Source organism: Triticum aestivum, chromosome 7A (genome assembly GCF_018294505.1).
Source record: "Triticum aestivum cultivar Chinese Spring chromosome 7A, IWGSC CS RefSeq v2.1, whole genome shotgun sequence".
Lineage (NCBI taxonomy): Eukaryota > Viridiplantae > Streptophyta > Magnoliopsida > Poales > Poaceae > Triticum > Triticum aestivum.
The window spans coordinates 212,261,906-212,285,166 of NC_057812.1; positions in this window are offsets into that span (position 1 = coordinate 212,261,906).

Below are 23,261 nucleotides of genomic sequence, written 5' to 3' on the forward strand. Positions count from 1 at the left end.
GTGGCGCCCCCGATTTAATCGTACACTAATCATGCACGCAAATGTGTACGATCAAGATCAGGGACTCACGGGAAGATATCACAACACAACTCTAAAACATAAATAAGTCATACAAGCATCATAATACAAGCCAGGGGCCTCGAGGGCTCGAATAGAAGTGCTCGATCATAGACGAGTCAGCGGAAGCAACAATATCTGAGTACAGACATAAGTTAAGCCTCCTGCCTGGGATCCTCCTAACTACTCCTGGTCGTCGTCAGCGGCCTGCACGTAGTAGTAGGCACCTCCAGTGTAGTAGGGATCATCGTCGACGGTGGCGTCTGGCTCCAGGGCTCCAGCATCTGGTTGCGACAACCAGGTAGAAGGGAAAGGGGAAAAGAGGGAGAAAAGCAACCGTGAGTACTCATCCAAAGTACTCGCAAGCAAGGAACTACACTACATATGCATGGGTATATGTGTAAGGAGGCCATATCGATGGACTGAACTGCAGAATGCCAGAATAAGAGGGGGATAGCTAGTCCTATCGAAGACTACGCTTCTGGCAGCCTCCGTCTCGCAGCATGTAGAAGAGAGTAGATTGAAGTCCTCCAAGTAGCATCTCCAAGTAGCATCTCCATGTATCGTCTCCAAGTAGCATCTCCAAGTATCATCTCCAAGTAGCATCTCCAAGCAGCATCGCATAGCATAATCCTACCCGGCGATCCTCTCCTCGTCGCCCTGTAGAAAAGCGATCACCGGGTTGTCTGTGGAACTTGGAAGGGTGTATTTTATTAAGTATCCGGTTCTAGTTGTCATAAGGTCAAGGTACAACTCCAAGTCGTCCTGTTACCGAAGATCACGGCTATTCGAATAGATTAACTTCCCTGCAGGGGTGCACCAACTTACCCAACATGCTTGATCCCATTTGGCCGGACACACTTTCCTGGGTCATGCCCGGCCTCAGAAGATCAACACGTCGCAGCCCCACCTAGGCAAAACAGAGAGGCCAGCACGCCGGTCTAAAACTAAGCGCACAGGGGTCTGGACCCATCGCCCATAGCACACCTGCACGTTGCGAGGGCGGCCGGAAGCAGACCTAGCCTAGCAGGCGTTCCAGTCCAATCCGGCGCGCGCCGCTCCGTCGCTGACGTCTGAAGTGCTTCGGCTGATACCACGACGTCGGGATACCCATAACTACTCCCGCGTAGATGGTTAGTGCGTATAAGCTCGTAGCCAACTCAGATCAAATACCAAGATCTCGTTAAGCGTGTTAAGTATCCGCGAACGCCGAACAGGGCCAGGCCCACCTGTCTCCTAGGTGGTCTCAACCTGCCCTGTCGCTCCACCACAAAGTAACAGTCGAGGGCCGTCGGGAACCCAGGCCCACCTCTACCGGGATGGAGCCACCTGTCCTTTCAGCACCCTCATCAGAATCACTTGCGGGTACTCAATGAGCTGACCCGACTTTAGTCACCATCTGTATAGTATGTATGTATGTGTAGTATATACCCGTGATCACCTCCTAAGTGAGCACGGCCCGATAGTATAGCAAGGCAGACTGACAAGAATGTACGGCCAATGATGATAAACTAGCATCCTATACTAAGCATTTAGGATTGCAGGTAAGGTATCAAAAGATGTAGCAACAATGCCAGGCTATGCATCAGAATAGGATCAACGGAAAGCAGTAACATGCTACACTACTCTAATGCAAGCAGTATAGAGGAGAATAGGCGATATCTGGTGATCAAGGGGGGGCTTGCCTGGTTGCTCTGGCAAGAGAGAGGGGTTGTCAACTCCGTAGTCGAACTGGGCAGCAGCAGCGTCGGTCTCGTAGTCTACCGAAGAGAAGAGGGGGAAGAAACAATAAATACAGTGCAAACATAAGCAAGACGAGGCAAGACATGACAAAGAGCGGTGCTAGGTGTGTCCTAACGCAGTATGAGGTGATCCTGGCGAAGGGGGAAATCATCCAGGAAAGTATTCCCGGTGTTCCGTGTTTTCGGGCAGAGGAGCCGGAGGGGGAAAGTTGCGAGTTTGATATGTTAGGGCTGTGTGGCGGACGAACGGGTTGCGTATCCGGATTCGTCTCGTCGTTCTGAGCAACTTTCATGTTGAAAATATTTTAATCTGAGTTACAGATTAAAAGATATGATTTACTAAAGATTTTATTAATTTCTGAAATTTAATTAATTATTTAATTAATTTGGAAAATGGATTTATGACGTCAGCATGATGTCATGCTGACGTCAGCAGTCAACAGAGTTGACTTGGTCAACCTGACAGGTGGGCCCCGTTAGTCAGTGACTGTTAACTAATTAACCTAGTTAGTTTAATTAACAGATTAATTAGGTTAATTAAACATGATTAATTAAGTTAATCAACTTAGTTAATTAATTAATTAATTAGCATTTTTATTTTTATTATTTATTATTATTATTATTTTAACGTTCTGGGGTGGGACCCCCATGTCATTGGCACATTATCCTAATTAACCTATTAATTAGTTTAATTAGTTTATCAGGTTAACTAATGTTTGATTTGATTAATTAAACCTGATCAATTAAGTTAATTAATTATCTAATTAATTCATTAATATACATTTTTTATCCTAATTCTTCCAGGGTGTGGGCCCCGGCGTTAAGTGGCACAGGGGCCAAACGGGGCGGGTAAACGCGCGCGTGAGCGCCAGCCCGAATGGGCGCGGGTGTGCGGGCGCTGGAGCGCACCGACGGCCACGGCGGGGCTCGTCGGCCGGCCGTTTCCGGCGACAGCAACCGGTGCGGCGGGGCGCGTCGGGCGAGCGCACCGCGGCGCGCTGGGGCGTCGGGGGCGCACGCGGTAGGGTAATGGCGACGCAGGCGACGTGGTCGGAGGGGGAAGGATCGGGGGCGACGGCGAGGCAGCGCAGGGCGATGGCTGCGAGGAGGGGCTCCGTGGAGGAGGTCCGGTGAGGGAGGAGAGGCCTCCGAGCGGCGGGCAGCGGCGGGAGCGCCGCGGGGTCGTGCGAAGGAGAGTGGAGGGAGCGAGGCTCACGGCGGGGGCCGGCGTGCGCGGCCACGGCGGGGGCCGGCGTGCGCGGCCACGGCGGGGCTCGCGCGGTCGCGGGCGAGGGAGAGAGGGGAGGGGCGCGTGCTTACATCGATGAGTAGGGGTTCGGGGGCAGCGGGCTCGGGGGCGGCCGGGGAAGACCGGCGAGGAGGAGGGCGAGGAGGCGTTCGGCGGCGACGGGGCGTTCCGGCGGGTGGCGTGGTTCCGGCGAGGTGAAGGACGGGGACGGCGATGTCTGGCGATGGCCGCGGCGGGACGGCGCGCGTCCACGGCGTCCGGCGAGGAGGGGGGTGAGGACGACCGGCGGCGGTCGGGATCCGAGGGGGGTTCGAGCGTCGGGGGGTGGGGGTTCGTCCCGATCCCGATCTGGATCGGGGAAGGGACGAGGGGTCGTGGGGAGGGGGAGAGAGGAGTGGGGGTCGGCTAGGGTTCGGTCGGGGAGTGGGGGGGGGGTTAAGGGAGTGAGGGGGCCGGATGGGCCGGTGGGCGGGCCGGATGGGTCGTTTGGCCCAGTTGGCCAGGGGGTTTTCCCCTCCCCTTATTTATTTTGTTTGTTTTCTTTTCTTATTTTTCCTTTTCTGTTTTAATTCATTTTAATAACTTAGACCTTTTATAAAAGGTGTTTACTCCACCATAATTACCGACACAATATTTGGCAACCCCTGAACATTTTAGTTTTAATTTTTGAAAACTTTTATTGCTAAAATTTATTGCTATCGTAAGTCAACCCCGATCATAAATTTGAATTAGAATTTCGAGACAGTTTTGAATTAACCCGTGGTTAACTACAGTGGCAAGGGTGACGTGGCACCATCAACGTGAGATTACTGTAGCATGATTACTCGGGCGTCACAATTCTCCTCCACTACAAGAAATCTCGTCCCGAGATTTAAGCGGGGTAATAGGGGGGGGGTTGCTGGTAGCGAGAAACCTAACGAGTCTTCTCGGTCTTGGTTGTCCTTTCGAAGAGGTTGATCCCTTTCGTTGATGTCTTCATTTCTCTGCTTCAAATCACCGTGATCAACTCGTCATCCTTTCTTCGAGATCTCCATCGTACTTACGATAGAATAAGGCGGGGTTATTCCGAGAGAATGAACGTCGGCAAGGTTGACTATCGGGTCGACAACATCGAGGAAGGTGGCGGAAAGTAACTCTCGAATCGAATCCTAAGAAATTATCGAGAGCAAAGTAAGTAGGTAACCTGGAAAGTTTCGAGCGGGCAGGCAATCGTTCGATGCCTGTAATAGGGCGTGAAAGGGTCAAAACAACGGGAATAAGTATTGTGTCCGATATCAGACCTGAAGGTGGCTCGTGAATTACATACGAGGTCACGCGTGAGGAACCACCTTGGAAACAGGGGGTGTAGGAGAGTCAGGTTTCGATCCTGGGACCTGTGGGTTATGGTCCCACCATGTGGGTTAAGAGTAGGAAGGGAGGTAACGTCTTGCACGATCATGTAAGCAAGGCATGTCAGAGGATAGCCTGTCAGTTATGTCGGCAACACTGTCGGTACCAAGGGCGAGGGACGAAGAGAACCATTTTCCTGCTCGTTGAACGAGGCGGACCAATAGGCAAAGTTCTCATCCATCGGCGGTTATCGGAAGTCATCAACAGTAGAAACAGGGTTACACCAGACAAGAAGGTACACCGAGGTGTTTACCTAAGCAGGGGATTACCACTGCTCGGTTAAGTAGTTTACAAGTAAGTTTGAACAAAACAACGGGAATGAAAATGTGCTTAAACACGTATAACAGGGGTATATCCTTCCCAAGGACAAGCAGAGCATGATATCCATGACAGGATATTATGTAGAAAACTCCTTAGGTAGGGGAGAGAAATTTCATGATATTACCCATACATCGGTGTTTGGATAATTTAGCAGGAAACATTTAGCATTGGGCTTCAAATGTTCTTGTTGAAAATCAAAGTACCATAGACATGCTTCAGGTAGCAATGATATGGTGTTTCAATCAAGGGCCAGACTTTAGATACTCAATGGATCCATCAGGAACAACTTATAAAATAGGTCTTACAATTTCCTCCAGGAGGAGTGGTTATCCTTGCAAAAGAAATTATAACGATAGGTCCTCCACCTAGGGGGGGGGGGGTGCTAGGCATGACATCATGTTACCGGGTCATCAAACGACCAACATCATAACTCTTGGAAAGTTGTCCCGACCATCATATCTGACCGAGATTCAGATCCAATTGGTGTCAAAATACCTCAGACTCAGGATGCCTAAGAGAAAAAGGTGTAATACAAATTGACGAGATGACATTGTAAAGCTCTCGAGAAATGAACTATGGAAGCGAGTTTCGAAACAAGAGTTCATCGGTAAACCAACGAGAGGATGAGGAGGTGGCTGATGGAATCAGCGGCAATTCATTGAGATTAACAAAAGATGGATTCCCACAATTATGTGAACAAGGAGATAACATTTGTTAGATCAAATGGTTTAATGATGTATGCTCGAGGAAAACATACACAATTAAACATTGGTTGAAAGGTGCACCTGAAATATGGATCGGGTTGCACGACCAATGTCAGAATGGTGATTCAATAATCAATAGTCTAAGAATGAACGGCCGACCATTAACTTCAAAGCAATAGGGTTGCTAGAAGTGCAGAATCCGAACAGCACCGTTCACTTGTTTGTACCCCGGTCGGGATCAACACAAGGACCAAGAAAAATGGTGATGGTGAGGAGTATCACTATACCAAGAATCCTAACGAGGTGGTGAAATTCCCACGGCATTCTTGACATAAGGGTGGCAATATTCCAAGGTCATTGAGAACAAATGCTGGATAGCAATGAACTCAAGGTATAATACAAAACACGATCATGTTTGTGTTAGAGGTAAGGCAATAAAGTGGCCGATGATAGGACAAATCATCGAGGGCAAGGATGGTATTTCTCATCATGAATTCGATTGATATCCTGGAAGAGCTCATAAGGTTGATGATGATCACGACACATTTGTCGAGAGGTTACACGAAGATGTAATCGATCGACGATGACATCAATTCATACGAATGATGAAGCAAAAGGTTATTGTAACCACGGGTAGGACACAAACTAGAAATCAAGCTTGTTGTTCAAGGTGAAATGGAATGATGAGGGAGATTAGCGTAAGCTTAGCTATCGTCGCAAATTGGTGCTCCGAGAATAAGGACCAGGTAGCACAGTTAGAATCATCACGACAATGATATAGCCCAACAAGCTAGGAATGGGTACAAACTCGTAAGCAAAGAAGATTACTATGAGTTGTTTAATCGCGAGGCGGACTCGATTCAGTTATCGATGTCCGTGAGTGTTTAATAACTCCGAGTCCGTGAAAAACTGGAATCAGTGGGAAGGTAGCACTTGATGAATAACTCCTAAGAAGTTATGCAGTTCCATGATAATCTGGAGATACCAGGGGGTAATACTCGATGACAGATCAAAGTAGAGGTTGGACTGGTGTATTGATCCATAGAAGACAAGTGATTAAACTTGCCTGAGAAATGGGATCAAAGAGAAAATATGGTCGGAACCACGATTGAAAAAGGCCAGATCCCAGATATAAGATGAACTTATACCAAGGGAATAATTAATTTTTAAAAGAAGCTTCGATGAGAGGATCTACATCGTGTCTATGGGCATGAACACAAAGTTCAAGGTCGACTCCCACTTCTTCAATGTATAATCTTCCATTCACTTCTCGCTTTGATAAAGGCATTAGTGTTGAAAGTTTTACCTGGCGAAATACCAGATGAGTACGACTCGTGAAATCTTCCGAGTTCACACATATTAATGAAGGCATAGGTTCAACCCATCCGGGCATCTTACGAACATATACCACAAACCTCGGGGTAATTAATACAAGCTCGAAAGTAGAGCATTGTTGGTCAAGCAGAGGATACAATGTTCCAAAGGCATTATGTATCAGGGGAAAGGGCTCACAAGGTGATTAATTATGAAGGACATAAAATCCAACAAAGGAACCGATGGTCCACAACGGAGTTGGTGTGGGTATCGGTACTCTATCAAAGGAAGAAGGAATGCAAGTGCACCGGATTATAGAAACAACTGAATAACTCAATTGTCAAATGCAAAGGAATTATGATTCCCAAATCAAGGGATCAGAAGCAATGCTCTGATTAGGGGTGGATAAGTTGAATAGCCTTAGGGTACAATCGAAGACAATTCGATTGGTCGAGAACCAATTCCAGTTAAAAGAATGGCAGCTCAGCCAGAAAAGTAATTTATAAGGATCAATGATGATTGCGTGTATTCGCAAACATATTGAGTCAACAGACTCAAAATGATAATGACAAGGAATGTCAATATGACTACGAGACTTATGAGATTAACCATAATGCAAGCAAGCAAGAATTTCAAGAGCCAAGGCTCTAGAGGATTTTCGGAAGATCGAATAGTATTTTGAAGACTTTTGTGAAACACATGAATGACTGGGGATGAGCGGATACTCGACAAGTGCGAGAAATTATTCTTAGGGGTATTCAAGTGACAAGAACAGCAAGGCAGTAAGCTCAAGGGATTATCGAAATCACGACGAGTTTTTCAGGGTATCTTGTAATAACAAGACCACTGGGGATGAATGTAAGAATAACAAATGCAAGTAGTTATCCGTAAGGGTTTGCGATAGAAGGTGAATTGCAAACGCGATGAACACAAGTTCTCGGGTTAACAGCGGAGAGTAACTTCAGGGTCTTCTGGTGCAGCAGACGATCATTAGTAATAAGGGGCTCTCCGGGTGAAAATGATAACGAGATCCTAATGTTAGATTTAGTAAGATTCGTTTAACCCGAATAGAAGAGATGTCAGAGTCCCAGAGTATAGGTCGAGGAATAAAAGATCCTAGTACCACCCGATGGCGACGTGGGCCCGTAAGGCACACAGCCAAGTTAGTAAAAGTTTTTGTAATGTCTAGACTCGACTTCAGCCAAGGAGTGTGGAAGGGGGATTCCTACAGGCAGTCGGCTCTGATACCAACTTGTGGCGCCCCCGATTTAATCGTACACTAATCATGCATGCAAATGTGTATGATCAAGATCAGGGACTCACGGGAAGATATCACAACACAACTCTAAAACATAAATAAGTCATACAAGCATCATAATACAAGCCAGGGGCCTCGAGGGCTCGAATACAAGTGCTCGATCATAGACGAGTCAGCGGAAGCAACAATATCTGAGTACAGACATAAGTTAAGCAAGTTTGCCTTAAGAAGGCTAGCACAAACTGGGATACAGATCAAAAGAGGCGCAGGCCTCCTGCCTGGGATCCTCCTAACTACTCCTGGTCGTCGTCAGCGGCCTGCACGTAGTAGTAGGCACCTCCAGTGTAGTAGGGATCATCATCGACGGTAGCGTCTGGCTCCAGGGCTCCAGCATCTGGTTGCGACAACCAGGTAGAAGGGAAAGGGGAAAAGAGGGAGAAAAGCAACCGTGAGTACTCATCCAAAGTACTCGCAAGCAAGGAACTACACTACATATGCATGGGTATATGTGTAAGGAGGCCATATCGGTGGACTGAACTGCAGAATGCCAGAATAAGAGGGGGATAGCTAGTCCTATCGAAGACTACGCTTCTGGCAGCCTCCGTCTCGCAGCATGTAGAAGAGAGTAGATTGAAGTCCTCCAAGTAGCATCTCCAAGTAGCATCTCCATGTATCGTCTCCAAGTAGCATCTCCAAGTATCATCTCCAAGTAGCATCTCCAAGCAGCATCGCATAGCATAATCCTACCCGACGATCCTCTCCTCGTCGCCCTGTGGAAAAGCGATCACCGGGTTGTCTGTGGAACTTGGAAGGGTGTGTTTTATTAAGTATCCGGTTCTAGTTGTCATAAGGTCAAGGTACAACTCCAAGTCGTCCTGTTACCGAAGATCACGGCTATTCGAATAGATTAACTTCCCTGCAGGGGTGCACCACATAACCCAACACGCTTGATCCCATTTGGCCGGACACACTTTCCTGGGTCATGCCCGGCCTCGGAAGATCAACACGTCGCAGCCCCACCTAGGGCACAACAGAGAGGTCAGCACGCCGGTCTAAACCTAAGCGCACAGGGGTCTGGGCCCATCGCCCATGAGCACACCTGCATGTTGTGAGGGCGGTCGGAAGCAGACCTAGCCTAGCAGGCGTTCCAGTCCAATCCGGCGCGCGCCGCTCCGTCGCTGACGTCTGAAGTGCTTCGGCTGATACCACGACGTCGGGATACCCATAACTACTCCCGCGTAGATGGTTAGTGCGTATAAGCTTGTAGCCAACTCAGATCAAATACCAAGATCTCGTTAAGCGTGTTAAGTATCCGCGAACGCCGAACAGGGCCAGGCCCACCTGTCTCCTAGGTGGTCTCAACCTGCCCTGTCGCTCCGCCACAAAGTAACAGTCGAGGGCCGTCGGGAACCCAGGCCCACCTCTACCGGGATGGAGCCACCTGTCCTTTCAGCCCCCTCATCAGAATCACTTGCGGGTACTCAATGAGCTGACCCGACTTTAGTCACCATCTGTATAGTATGTATGTATGTATAGTATATACCCGTGATCACCTCCTAAGTGATCACGGCCCGATAGTATAGCAAGGCAGACTGACAAGGATGTAGGGCCAATGATGATAAACTAGCATCCTATACTAAGTATTTAGGATTGCAGGTAAGGTATCAACAGATGTAGCAACAATGCCAGGCTATGCATCAGAATAGGATCAACAGAAAGCAGTAACATGCTACACTACTCTAATGCAAGCAGTATAGAGGAGAATAGGCGATATCTGGTGATCAAGGGGGGGGGGGCTTGCCTGGTTGCTCTGGCAAGAGAGAGGGGTTGTCAACTTCGTAGTCGAACTGGGCAGCAGCAGCGTCGGTCTCGTAGTCTACCGAAGAGAAGAGGGGGAAGAAACAATAAATACAGTGCAAACATAAGCAAGACGACGCAACACATGACAAAGAGCGGTGCTAGGTGTGTCCTAACGCAGTATGAGGTGATGCTGGCGAAGGGGGAAATCATCCAGGAAAGTATTCCCGGTGTTTCGTGTTTTCGGGCAGAGGAGCCGGAGGGGGAAAGTTGCGAGTTTGATATGTTAGGGCTGTGTGGCGGACGAACGGGTTGCGTATCCGGATTCGTCTCGTCGTTCTGAGCAACTTTCATGTTGAAAATATTTTAATCCGAGTTACGGATTAAAAGATATGATTTACTAAAGATTTTATTAATTTCTGAAATTTAATTAATTTGGAAAATGGATTTATGACGTCAGCATGATGTCATGCTGACGTCAGCAGTCAACAGAGTTGACTTGGTCAACCTGACAGGTGGGTCCCGTTAGTCAGTGACTGTTAACTAATTAACTTAGTTAGTTTAATTAACAGATTAATTAGGTTAATTAAACATGATTAATTAAGTTAATCAACTTAGTTAATTAATTAATTAATTAGCATTTTTATTTTTATTATTTATTATTATTATTTTTTTAACGTTCTGGGGTGGGACCCCCATGTCATTGGCACATTATCCTAATTAACCTATTAATTAGTTTAATTAGTTAATCAGGTTAACTAATGTTTGATTTGATTAATTAAACCTGATCAATTAAGTTAATTAATTATCTAATTAATTCATTAATATACATTTTTTTATTCTAATTCTTCCAGGGTGTGGGCCCCGGCGTTAAGTGGCACAGGGGCCAAACGGGGCGGGTAAACGGGCGCGTGAGCGCCAGCCCGAATGGGCGCGGGTGTGCGGGCGCTGGAGCGCATCGACGGCCACGGCGGGGCTCGTCGGCCGGCCGTTTCCGGCGACAGCAACCGGTGCGGCGGGGCGCGTCGGGCGAGCGCACCGCGGCGCGCTGGGGCATCGGGGGCGCACGCGGTAGGGTAATGGCGACGCAGGCGACGTGGTCGGAGGGGGAAGGATCGGGGGCGACGGCGAGGCAGCGCAGGGCGATGGCTGCGAGGAGGGGCTCCATGGAGGAGGTCCGGCGAGGGAGGAGAGGCCTCCGAGCGGCGGGCAGCGGCGGGAGCGCCGCGGGGTCATGGGAAGGAGAGGGGAGGGAGCGAGGCTCACGGCGGGGGCCGACGTGCGCGGCCACGGCGGGGCTCGCGCGGTCGCGGGCGAGGGAGAGAGGGGAGGGGCGCGTGCTTACATCGATGAGTAGGGGTTCGGGGGCAGCGGGCTCGGGGGCGGCCGGGGAAGACCGGCGAGGAGGAGGGCGAGGAGGCGTTCGGCGGCGATGGGGCGTTCCGGCGGGTGGCGTGGTTCCGGCGAGGTGAAGGACGGGGACGGCGATGTCTGGCGATGGCCGCGGCGGGACGGCGCGCGTCCACGGCGTCCGGCGAGGAGGGGGGTGAGGACGACCGGCGGCGGTCGGGATCCGAGGGGGGGTTCGAGCGTCGGGGGGTGGGGGTTCGTCCCGATCCCGATCTGGATCGGGGAAGGGACGAGGGGTCGTGGGGAGGGGGAGAGAGGAGTGGGGGTCGGCTAGGGTTCGGTCGGGGAGTGGGGGGGGGGTTAAGGGAGTGAGGGGGCCGGATGGGCCGGTGGGCGGGCCGGATGGGCCGTTTGGCCCAGTTGGCCAGGGGGTTTTCCCCTCCCCTTATTTATTTTGTTTGTTTTCTTTTCTTATTTTTCCTTTTCTGTTTTAATTCATTTTAATAACTTAGACCTTTTATAAAAGGTGTTTACTCCACCATGATTACCGATGCAATATTTGGCAACCCCTGAACATTTTAGTTTTAATTTTTGAAAACTTTTATTGCTAAAATTTATTGCTATCGTAAGTCAACCCCGATCATAAATTTGAATTAGAATTTCGAGACAGTTTTGAATTAACCCGTGGTTAACTACAGTGACAAGGGTGACGTGGCACCATCAACGTGAGATTACTGTAGCATGATTACTCGGGCGTCACACCTGGCGTGGCGTTGGTGAGGTGTGGGGATGAGGCGTGCACGAGGGTGAGCTCGGGGGCCCTTTTTATAGGCGGTCCAAGGCGGTGGCCGTGAACGGGGATTTCCGGCGATGGTTACGGTGGCGCAGTGCTCGGTCAGGGGTGATTAGGGAGTCGAGCGCCATCGTGGGAGTTTACTGGGTCCGTTTAGAAGCTAACCGGACTTGGATTAGAAGCTTAGGGCAGGCTTTGGTCGGAACGGGACAGCGCGGGTCCGTTGGCGGCAGAGAGCGCGTCCGGTGCTGTCGGGCCACAGCGACGGTGCAGCGGGGTGCGCTGGCGTGCATGAGGCCACACGGAGAGCCAGGGAGCAATGGGCGGCGCGGAACGGCGTTGAGCCGCCGTTCTTGTCCCCTGTCAGCTGTCACGGGAGGTCCCGACGCCGCAGAAGACTCCGGCGAGGGCGGGCCAGCATGCCACCGACGCCAGGAAGAGGCCAAGTGAGCGTGTGGTGCTCCAGACAGTAGGAAGAGGCGGAGAGGAACGTGCCAAATGCACTGTGAACGCGTGAGTGAAGCTGACGAACGAAAAATGACACTGAAGACTGAATTTTTCTGAATTTTGAACAGTAACAGTGCCCGCAAGGTGTTCGACAGAATGCTTTTGGCCTCTGCAGATTTTTCCTTGAGCTGAAACTTGGTGGAGTGGCTTCTCATTGCTCAAGTAGGCTGCATGATTTTTGGTGGAATTTTTGGAGCAGTGTAGATATGAATTTCATCAAATTTGGCAAATCTGGTCCAAACTTGCAGAGACTAAAATTTGAAAATTTTGAAAAGAGGAGGAGTGGATCAAGATGGTTCTGGGTTGTGGGTACAAAGGACTATCCAGGAGAGTTGGTTTGAGGTCAAAACTCAAATGCAATATGGTACTTGCTTTGAAAATCCCTCAGGCTCCAAATAATTATCAGATTTGTTTTGAGAGGAAAAATAATTAGAATAAAATCCAAAACTTGTTTGGATTAGTTGGGACAGAGGACTTAGGTTGATCACAAGGTGTAGGGGAGGTTTTGGAGGGGTTTTACCACATGGGAACAATGCAAAGTCAAGGGTGGTTCCAAGATATGAAAATCCCCAAATTTTCATGGAGTTTCGTTTTAAAAGTAAACAATAATTTAAACTTAAAAATTAAATTTGAGAGAGAACCAACAGAGAAGAAGTTTCAAAAGATCAAACACCAAGGTTTGAAAAAATAAAATCCTTGCCAAAGCAAAGGAAGTTTTTTTTTAAGTGGAAGGTTTTTCTGAAAAAGAAAAATTTTAAAAAGGCCTCTCCTCAAAAACCACAAAGTTTTTGATAAAAACCAAATAAAAATTTTAGAGTGTCACAACAGCTGTAGTCCACGCACTCAAAACATGGCGACATTACCTTCTCGGTAATCATTGCGAAATCTACACTGATCACCAAAGTCTGAAGTATATATTCACCCAACCGGATTTAAATCTCAGGCAAAGACGTTGGGTCGAGTTGATCACAGATTTCGACTTAGGAATAACTTACACCCCAGGGAAAGCCAACGTCATGGCTGATGCGCTAAGTCGTAAATCTTATTGTAACAACCTGATGTTACAACAAAGTCAACCGCTTCTCCATGAGGAATTTCGGAAGCTTAACCTTCACATTGTTCCTCAAGGATTTCTTTCCACCTTGGTGGCGAAACCTACTCTTACGGATCAAATCATCGCTGCCCAAAAGCGAGATAAGGGAATATCTAAGATCAAGGAGAACATTGCTAGCGGAGGTGCTAGATGTTTCTCCACAAATGATCATGGTGTTGTGTACTTTGAGAACCGTTTAGTGGTTCCCAAGAACCAGCATCTACGGCAGTTGATCTTTAAGGAGGCTCATGAATCTCCTCTCACCATTCATCCTGGTAGTACCAAGATGTATCAGGACCTACGCCAGAGGTTCTGGTGGACTAGAATGAAGAGAGAAATTGCTCAGTATATTGCTAATTGCGACGTCTGCCGTCGTGTAAAAGCGGAGCATCAACGTCCTGCTGGCACCCTTCAACCCCTAGCTATTCCTGAATGGAAATGGGATAAAATTGGTATGGACTTCATTACCGGTTTTCCCAGGACCAAGAGAGGGAATAACGCTATCTTCGTCGTTATCGACCGTCTTTCCAAAGTGGCCCATTTTTTACCTGTTCGTGAGAGTTTAACTGCTAGTCAGTTAGCAGACTTGTACATCTCCCGAATAGTGTCTCTCCATGGTGTTCCTTCGGAAATTAACTCGGATCGAGGAAGTCTTTTCACCTCTCGATTTTGGGAAAGTTTCCAAAATGCTATGGGAACCCGCCTTTCTTTTAGTACCGCTTTCCACCCTCAATCAAGTGGTCAATTGGAACGCGTCAACCAGATTCTAGAAGACATGCTTCGAGCTTCTGTTATCTCATTCGGAATGGAGTGGGAGAAATGCCTTCCATTTGCCGAATTTGCTTATAACAACAGCTATCAATCCAGCTTGGGCAAAGCCCCTTTTGAAGTTCTCTATGGACGAAGGTGTCGAACGTCTCTTAACTGGTCAGAAACCGGGGAAAGACAATTCTTTGGCCCGGATATGATTCAGGAAGCAGAAGAGCGAGTTCGCATCGTTCGTGAAAAGTTGAAAACAGCCCAATCTCGTCAAAAGTGTCAATATGACCGAAAACATAAGGCTATGACTTTTGAGGTTGACGAGAAGGCTTACCTTCGGGTTACTCCTCTGAAGGGAACCCATCGCTTCGGTATCAAGGGCAAATTGGCTCCTCGTTACATTGGACCCTTTCGCATTCTCGCAAAACGAGGAGAAGTTGCCTACCAATTGGAACTACCTCTGCATCTCTCCAGAGTCCACGACGTCTTCCACGTTTCTCAACTCAGGCGTTGCTTCTCGGATCCTATCCGTGGAGTAGACCACGAAACGCTTGAATTCCAAGATAATCTCACGTATCGAGAGTACCCCGTTCGTATCCTCGATCAAGCTGAGCGTACCACTCGACGTCATAATATCAAGTTTCTCAAGGTTCAATGGTCGCACCATTCTGAGAATGAAGCAACTTGGGAAAGGGAGGATCGTCTTCGACTCGAGTATCCCTCCTTCTTCCCGGAGGAACCCAAATCTCGGGTCGAGATTCTTTTGAGTGGGGGTGAGTTGTCACACCCTAGCTAGTTCATGCATTAGAGTGTTGCATCATGTCTATCCTTTCATCAGAAACTTGAAATGGGGATGTCAGAACCCCCAGCCCCCTTTGAAACCAACTAGGGTTTACTAAAAACTTTTTCAATGAACCTGAAATGCCCTTCTAAAATGTCCATCATGTTTGTCTTGGTTCAGAACCTCTGCCAAAAGTGTTGCACAATTTTCTAGGTCATCTTAGGGTCTTTGAATTAAATGATAAGTATTTGAATTTGGGCATTTAAAATTATATAAAATATTTCAAATGCTCAAATATTCCTAAACTGAAATGTTTCATGTTGGAAATATTCCAACTTTGGACCAGGAGCAGTTTGGTGATTTTAGGAGTTGCCTAGGTATTTTTAATAATTCAATAAAGTTGCAGAAAAATAGAAAAAGAAAAAAAAACAGAAAGGAAGGACTTACCTGGCGCCTGCAACCCGGCCCACCTGCCGGCCCAGCCCAGCGCCGCGCCAGCGAGCTGCTTGCCCGGCCAGGCAGGCAGGCAAGGTGCTCGACGGCGAGCACCGCATGGGTGCCACACACCTGCTCGCCGCCTCGCCGCTCCACTCACCCGGCTAACGACGTGGATCGACCCCTCTCTCTCCCCCGAACCCCCCAGATGCCCCCTCTCCTCTCCAGCTCCTCCCCCACGCGCTCCCCAGCCATGGCCGACGCCACCGCCGCCGCTCCATCGTTGTAGCCGCGCTCCCTGCCGCCCGTGCTCCGTCTCGTGGTGTCCAGGAGCTCCGCCGCCATCCACTTCGTCGAGCTAACCGAGCCCCGCGTGCTCGTGAGGCCCGAGTCCACCGCACCGACCTCGCCCGAGTTCGCCGTCGCCGGAGATCCCCTTCAACACCGTCGCCGCATCAGCTCGTCCCCGACCCTGCCGGTGGCCTCTACGGGTGCTTTGTGAGCCTAGCTACCCCTCCTACTCTTCCTCTCTCGCCCCCGAGCCGTGTAACCACCGCACGAAGATCACCCGCACGCACCGCCGCGGATCTCGTCGCCGACGTGCTCCCGGCCATCCTCCGGCCACCTCACGGTGTCCAACGCACTCACCATGTTGTGTTGAGTCCAACCGTGCACTCCCCGCACCTCACCGCACACCCTAGCCCCGAGTTCGCCTTCACCCGAAGTCCGGTGACCGCCTAGGTCGTCGCCGGCGCCAACTCCGGCCACCCCGACCCCAACTGACTCCACCAAGAGCCGCGGCTCGTCCTCAGCTCCACCCCGATGCCCTCCGCGACCCATTTGGTGGCCGGAACGGCCAAAACCACTTCCGCTGCCGCGTCGGGCTCGCCGGCAGCTAAACGCCGGTGCAGCCATTTTGACTTTGACCACGGGTGGGCCCTGGTTGACTCTGTTGAGTCAATGACAGGTGGGGCCCCCTTCTGCTAATTATCCAGATTAGTTTAAACTAAATTAAATTAGTTAATTATCCACTGACACCCTGGACCCATGCGTCAGGTTTGACCTGGACCGGGTCTGTTGACTTGCTGAGGTCAGCATGACCTCATGCTGACGCAGTAAACCTTTTCTGAAATTAAAATAAATCTAAAATGATTTATAAATTCCAGAAATTGTTGCAAACTTCAAAAATTCATATAAATTCAACCGTAGCTCCAAATCAAACAAATTATATATGAAAAATGATCAGAAAAATCCAATCTATCCATCTGTACTAGTTTCATGCATGTTTAAACAAGCTAACTTGAGGTTTAGTGCAGAACAAGATAAAATACTTTAAAGGGCCATTTATGAGTTTGAAATTTGAATCTTTGGTTCAAATTGATTCAAACCCATCTGGTTTTAGTTGCATTAGCCCAACACACTCATATTGCCATGTTTCATGCATGCATCATATTGTCGCACATTGTTTGGTGATGGTTGTGTATCGGTGTTCTTTGCGGCAGGTTCTGCCTCCGAGGAGTACCGTGATTACCCTAGCGAAGAACCGTATCCGTGCATCGATCCATCAGGCAAGCAACCAACCATTTGATCATATCGATACAATCCCATGTTCTCACTCTTGCTCTCTTTTACTGCATTAAGACAACGCGTTTCAAACTGCTGTGTGCTACGGTAGTTGAACCCATTTCCTCTGCATGACCTGTCATTGCCACAGTAATTAGATGAAACCCACTAGCATGTGTAGGAATTGATTGAGCCATATGTATGTGTTGTTCCTACCTTGCTATGCCTGCTATGCTTAGAGTCGTGTCAGGTCTGGTTCATCTGGGTGATGGGCTAGAGTGAAATGATCATGTCGGTAATGAGAGTGATGTGGTGAACACGATTTGGTAAAGGTATCGATGAGAGGCCATGTAGGAGTACATGGTGGGTTGTTTCATTGAAGCCGACCTTAAGAACTGAGATCTGTATGCGTGATTTAAGATTCAGCTACTACCATGCATTGGGCCCTGAAATATGACCCCGCTCGACTTCTTATTCACCCTAGTCCTCTGTCCAGGAGTTGCAAGTAGTTTCTGGTGTTTGTAGCTTACTGGAGGCCGTGGACAGCGCTGACCCGCGGGGTGGGCTGTGATGCGGTAGGTACGTGGCACGGTGTACCGAATACCCATTAGGTATCTCGGGAACCCTGTACACATCGTTCGGGGCTGTATGGGAAACCTCGGCCGGACTCCCTGCGGATGGAACCTGGATAGGCGATAAACCTGGACTAGAGACTTAGGTGTTTAGGTAGGTCATGGTCTACACCCACGTCGGCTTTCGCTTGAAGTCTGCCGAGCACATGTCGTGTGCAGACGCTAAGTGGTGGAAACATGTATGAAGAAGTACACCCCTGCAGGGTTAACATGATCTATTCGAATAGCCGCATCCGCGGTAAAGGACTACTTGGTTGCTTATACAGTTCATAGACAAGTGAATGGATACTACTAAAAATCTCAAGATAAGCGTGAGTGCCGAGGATGGCTCTTCCGTAGGATGACGGAGGTGGATCCTCGGTGGTGTATTAAAGTGGTGAGTAGTGGACTCGTGTGCGCAAAACCATTTCAAGTTGGAGTCTCGTAGGATAGCTTAGCCAAGAGTCAAAGCTGGCTTGCTGCAATAACTCCACCAACCCTTCTTGATAATGTGCATGTATGTAGGATCTGACGTAAGTCTTGCTGGGTACCTTTGTACTCATGTTGCTATAATTTACATTTTACAGAAGACGCTGCAACCCCTTCTGATGGGTTCTTCGTAGACGTTGACATCGACGAGTATACTAAGGCCCAGGTGGTAATCCTGAGCTTGTGAAGGTCCACGTAGTATAGCTAGGCTTTCCAAGCCTCTTTTATTTTACTAGTTGTCTGTACTTAGACAAGTTACTTCCGCTGCTGGTTTGTATGACTGTATGACTTGAATGTGGGTCGTGTGACCCGTACTTGTATGTATGTTATGTATGGCTCTCTGAGCCTTTAAATAAAGTACTTGTGTCATAGAGTCATGTTGTGATGCCTTGTTGTATTTGCACATATCGAGCATATTGTGTGTATGATTGAAATGCTTGGTATGTGTGGGATCTGACTATCTAGTTGTTTATCTTTAGTAGCCTCTCTTACCGGGAAATGTCTCCTAGTGTTTCCATTGAGCCATGGTAGCTTGCTACTGCTCCGGAACACTTAGGCTGGCCGGCATGTGCCCTTCTTCGTTCCTGTGTCTGTCCCTTCGGGGAAATGTCACGCATTGAGTACCGGAGCCCTGTTAGCCCGCTACAGCCCGGTTTACCGGAGTCCTGCTAGCCCAGTGCTACAGCCCGGACCCACTTGCTGATGACCGACACGTTCAATGCTGGGTCATGGATGCCTGTCCCTGTAAGTCTCTGCCAATTTGGGTTTACGACTAGTCATGTCAGCCCGGGCTCCTTATCATATGGATGCTAGCGACATCATCATATACGTGAGCCAAAAGACGCAAACGGTCCCGGGCAAAGGTAAGGCGACACCCGTGGGAATACCGTGCGTGAGGCCGCAAAGTGATATGAGGTGTTATAGGCTAGATCGATGTGACATTGAGTCGGGGTCCTGACACGATTCATCCAAATAGTTCATCATCAGCGCAAACTTGGATCTGAATAGGAAAGCGCGCTCATCAAGTTCATCCGTGAGAATCGGGACATCTTCGCATGGAAACCTTCAGACATGTCGGGTGTCCCGAGGGAACTCGCTGAGCACACTCTCAATATTGATCCAAAGTTTAAACCTGTCAGACAATTTCTCCGATGGTTCAATGAAGAAAGGCGCAAGGCCATTGGGGAAGAGGTGGCCCGGCTTTTGGCAGCTGGGTTCATTGTAGAAGTCTTTCACCCAGATTGGTTAGCCAACCCGGTGTTTGTACTAAAAAATAATGGCACCTGGCGTATGTGTGTGGATTACACCGATCTAAACAAGGCTTGTCTGGATGATCCTTTTTCCCTCCCCCGTATCAATCAGATCATTGATGCTACGGTGGGTTGCGCACGTTTGAGTTTCTTGGATGCTTATTCCTGTTATCATCAGATCAAGATGGCAGTCAAGGATCAGAAGAAGACGGCTTTTATTACTCATTTTGGAGCTTTCTGCTATGTGTCTATGCCTTTTGGGCTTAAGAGTGCCCAGACGACTTACCAACAGTGTGTGCAGAATTGTCTTCACGATCAAATTGGGCGTAATGTTCATGCTTATGTGGATGATATAGTGGTAAAATCCAGGAAAGAGGAAACCTTGGTCACAGATCTGAAAGAGACTTTCGATAATCTCCGGGTCTACAAAATGATGCTTAACCCGGCCAAGTGTGTTTTTGGAGTCCCAGCCGGCAAGCTCTTGGGTTTTTTGGTGTCTAACCGAGGTATTGAGGCTAACCCAGAGAAAATCAAGGCAATTACATCCCTGGCCAAACCAACATGCATCAATGACGTTCAACGACTGGCGGGTCGTGTTGCTGCTTTGAGCCGGTTCACAAGCCGGTTAGGGGAGAAGGCAATGCCTCTGTATCAGATGATGAAGAAAACAGATGATTTTGTTTGGAGCGATGCTACAAACTCTGCTTTGGAAGATCTGAAGACACAGCTTGTTGCCGGTCCTGGCTGCTCTAGTTGAGAAAGAGCCGCTGCTGTTATACGTGGCCGCCAACTCACGAGCTGTTAGTGTGGCTATTGTGGTGGAGCGTAAGGAGGCTGGCAAGGAGCATCCGGTTCAACGGCCGGTTTACTACGTCAGTGAGGTGCTAATTGAATCCAAGCAACGATATCCACATTGGCAGAAGCTCGTATATGGGGTGTTCATGGCAAGCCGGAAGCTTAAGCATTATTTTCAGGGACATCCAATCACCGTGGTTAGGTCTGCTCCTTTGGGAGACATCATTCAAAACAGAGAAGCCACTGGGCGAGTCGCCAAGTGGGAAATTGAGCTTGGGTCTCATGGGTTGAAGTATGTGCCACGTACCGCGATCAAATCTCAAGCACTGGCTGACTTCATTAATGACTGGATAGAGATGCAGATGCCAGAAGAGAAACCAGACAACACGTATTGGACTATTCATTTTGATGGGTCCAGACAGTTGTAAGGCTTGGGAGATGGAGTTGTGTTAACCTCTCCGCGAGGTGACAAATTTTGTTATGTGTTACGGTCGATGTTTCCTTGCACTAACAATGCAACAGAGTATGAAGCCTTGCTCCATGGTCTTCGAGTGACAAAAGAGATGAGTTTGAGCCGGGTCAGATGTCTTGGCGACTCAGATCTAGTGGCTCAACAGGTATCAGGCAAGTGGGATTCCAAGTACCCTCTCATGGCGGCTTATCACCGGGAGGTTGATGCTGTTGCAGGGCATTTTAAAGGTTATCAGGTGGAGCACATGGACCGTCGAAAGAACGAAGCGGCTGATGCTTTAAGCCGGTTGGGGTCTCAGCGTAAGACGGTACCACCTAACACCTTTTTGAATGTTTTGCATAACCCGTCTGTCAAGTTTCCCACATAAGAAGATTTAGTTGTTCCTGACCCGGAGGCATAGTTGGTGGCGGCTCTTCATGTCATCCCAGATTGGACAGTGCCATTCTTGGCTTACATGACCCGGGGAGAGTTGCCAGCGGATGAGACCCTGGCTCGATAGATAACCCGGCGGTCTAAGTCAATGACAATTTTGGATGGAGAATTATACCGTCTAAGTGTCTCCGGAGCGTTTCAGCGGTGTGTTTCCCATGAAGAAGGTCAAGAAATACTTTGTGAGATCCATGAAGGCGATTGTGGTCATCACGCCGGGTCAAAATCTCTGGTGGTCAAGGCTTTTCGTCACGGTTTTTACTGGTTGACGGCTCACGCTGATGCAGAGGATCTGGTCAGCAGATGTGATGGATGTCAAAAGTTTGCACGATGAGCGCATGTGCCGACTCAAGAGCTCCGGATGATTCCAATGACTTGGCCGTTTGCGGTCTGGGGGCTTGACATGGTGGGACCTTTCAAAAGGTCTAAGGATAAAAAGACACATCTCTTGGTGGCAGTTGATAAATTCACTAAGTGGGTTGAGGCGGAGCCAGTGAGTAAGTGTGATGCGGCCACGGCGGTTCAATTCATGAAAAAGGTGATCTTCCGTTTTGGTTTTCCACACAACATTATCACTGACAATGGCACTAATCTGTCCCAAGGGGCTATGGACGAGTTTTTTCAACGTGAGCACATCTGGCTTGATGTTTCTTCTGTAGCTCATCCTCAATCCAATGGTCAAGCTGAGAGAGCCAATCAGGAAATTTTGAAAGGTCTCAAACTCCGGCTTATGGTTCCCTTACAGTGAACGCTGGGTTGTTGGGTAGAGGAATTACCCTCGGTGTTGTGGAGTATCAACACCACACCTAACAGGTCTACATGTTACACACCTTTCTTCATGGTTTATGGAGCAGAAGCAGTGTTGCCTAGTGACATTCGTCATGACTCGCCCCGTGTGGCGGCTTATGTTGAAGCTAATAATGAACAAGCCAGACATGATGCACTTGACTTGTTGGATGAAGAAAGAGACTTAGCAGCGGCTCGGTCAGCAATTTATCAACAGGACCTGCGCCGTTATCACAGCCACCGGGTCAAATCCAGGACTTTTCAAGAAGGCGACCTGGTGCTCCGGCTCATCCAGGATCTGTCAGATGCACACAAGCTATCCCCACCTTCGGAAGGACCCTTTGTGGTCAAAAAGAACTTAAACAACGGGTCGTATTACCTCATTGACGTTCGAGAACACAAAGATTCACGTAAGTCGAAGGAGGAGACCCGCCGGCCATGGAACATTGCTCAACTTCGGCCATACTACACCTGAGCTACCGGCTCTCATCATGTACATACTTTAACATTGTATATACCATGATAAGTAATAAAGTAAGACCATCGGTCTCTTTTCTTTTCAAAGATTATGCATCTTTGTTATTTCTTATTCTCAAATGACTATTAAGGAGCTGATCATATTTGAATCAAGTCTATCCTTTTTTGGTCCGGCTTATGATCGTATTCGAATCTAGCTGCAATTATCATGGTCACTTGGGGGCTTCCTGTTCAAACATAGGCCGTATTCGAACCAAAGAGAACATAGCTGCCGTAACCCTCTTGATCGGCTCAAGGCCAAACTCACTAGGGGGCTTCTTGATCGTATCTGAATCATAGCTTAACCCCTTTTGGGTCCGACTTGGATCGTATTCGAATCAGGGTCGTTAAAAACCTCTCAAGGTCATTTGGGGGCTTTCTATTCAAACATAGGTCATATTCGAACCAAAGAGAACATAGTTGTCGGTACCCTCTTGATCATATTCGAACCTTAGCTTAACCCCTTTGGTCCGGTTTACTGATCGTATTCGAATCAGAAGCCACCAACCTTTAAATATAAGGTTAAATCATACTTGTTAACTTTTATTTGCCTTTGAGTTTCTTGTTGCAAATAATTAGCATGATCTTCTTCGCCGGTTTGTCTATTTGACAACATGGCTACCAAGGTATGACGATCATTGAAGTGTTCAAAGGTATTGATTTCTCAGAAAGATTGAGTTATCGGCTTCATTACCCGGGTTACTCAAGCCGGTGGTCTAAGGATCAAAGGTAGAAGTGTGGCTATTATTTATATATAATTGCCTGCTGCATTAAGTAAAGAGTTAGTTTCAGCCCTTGTCC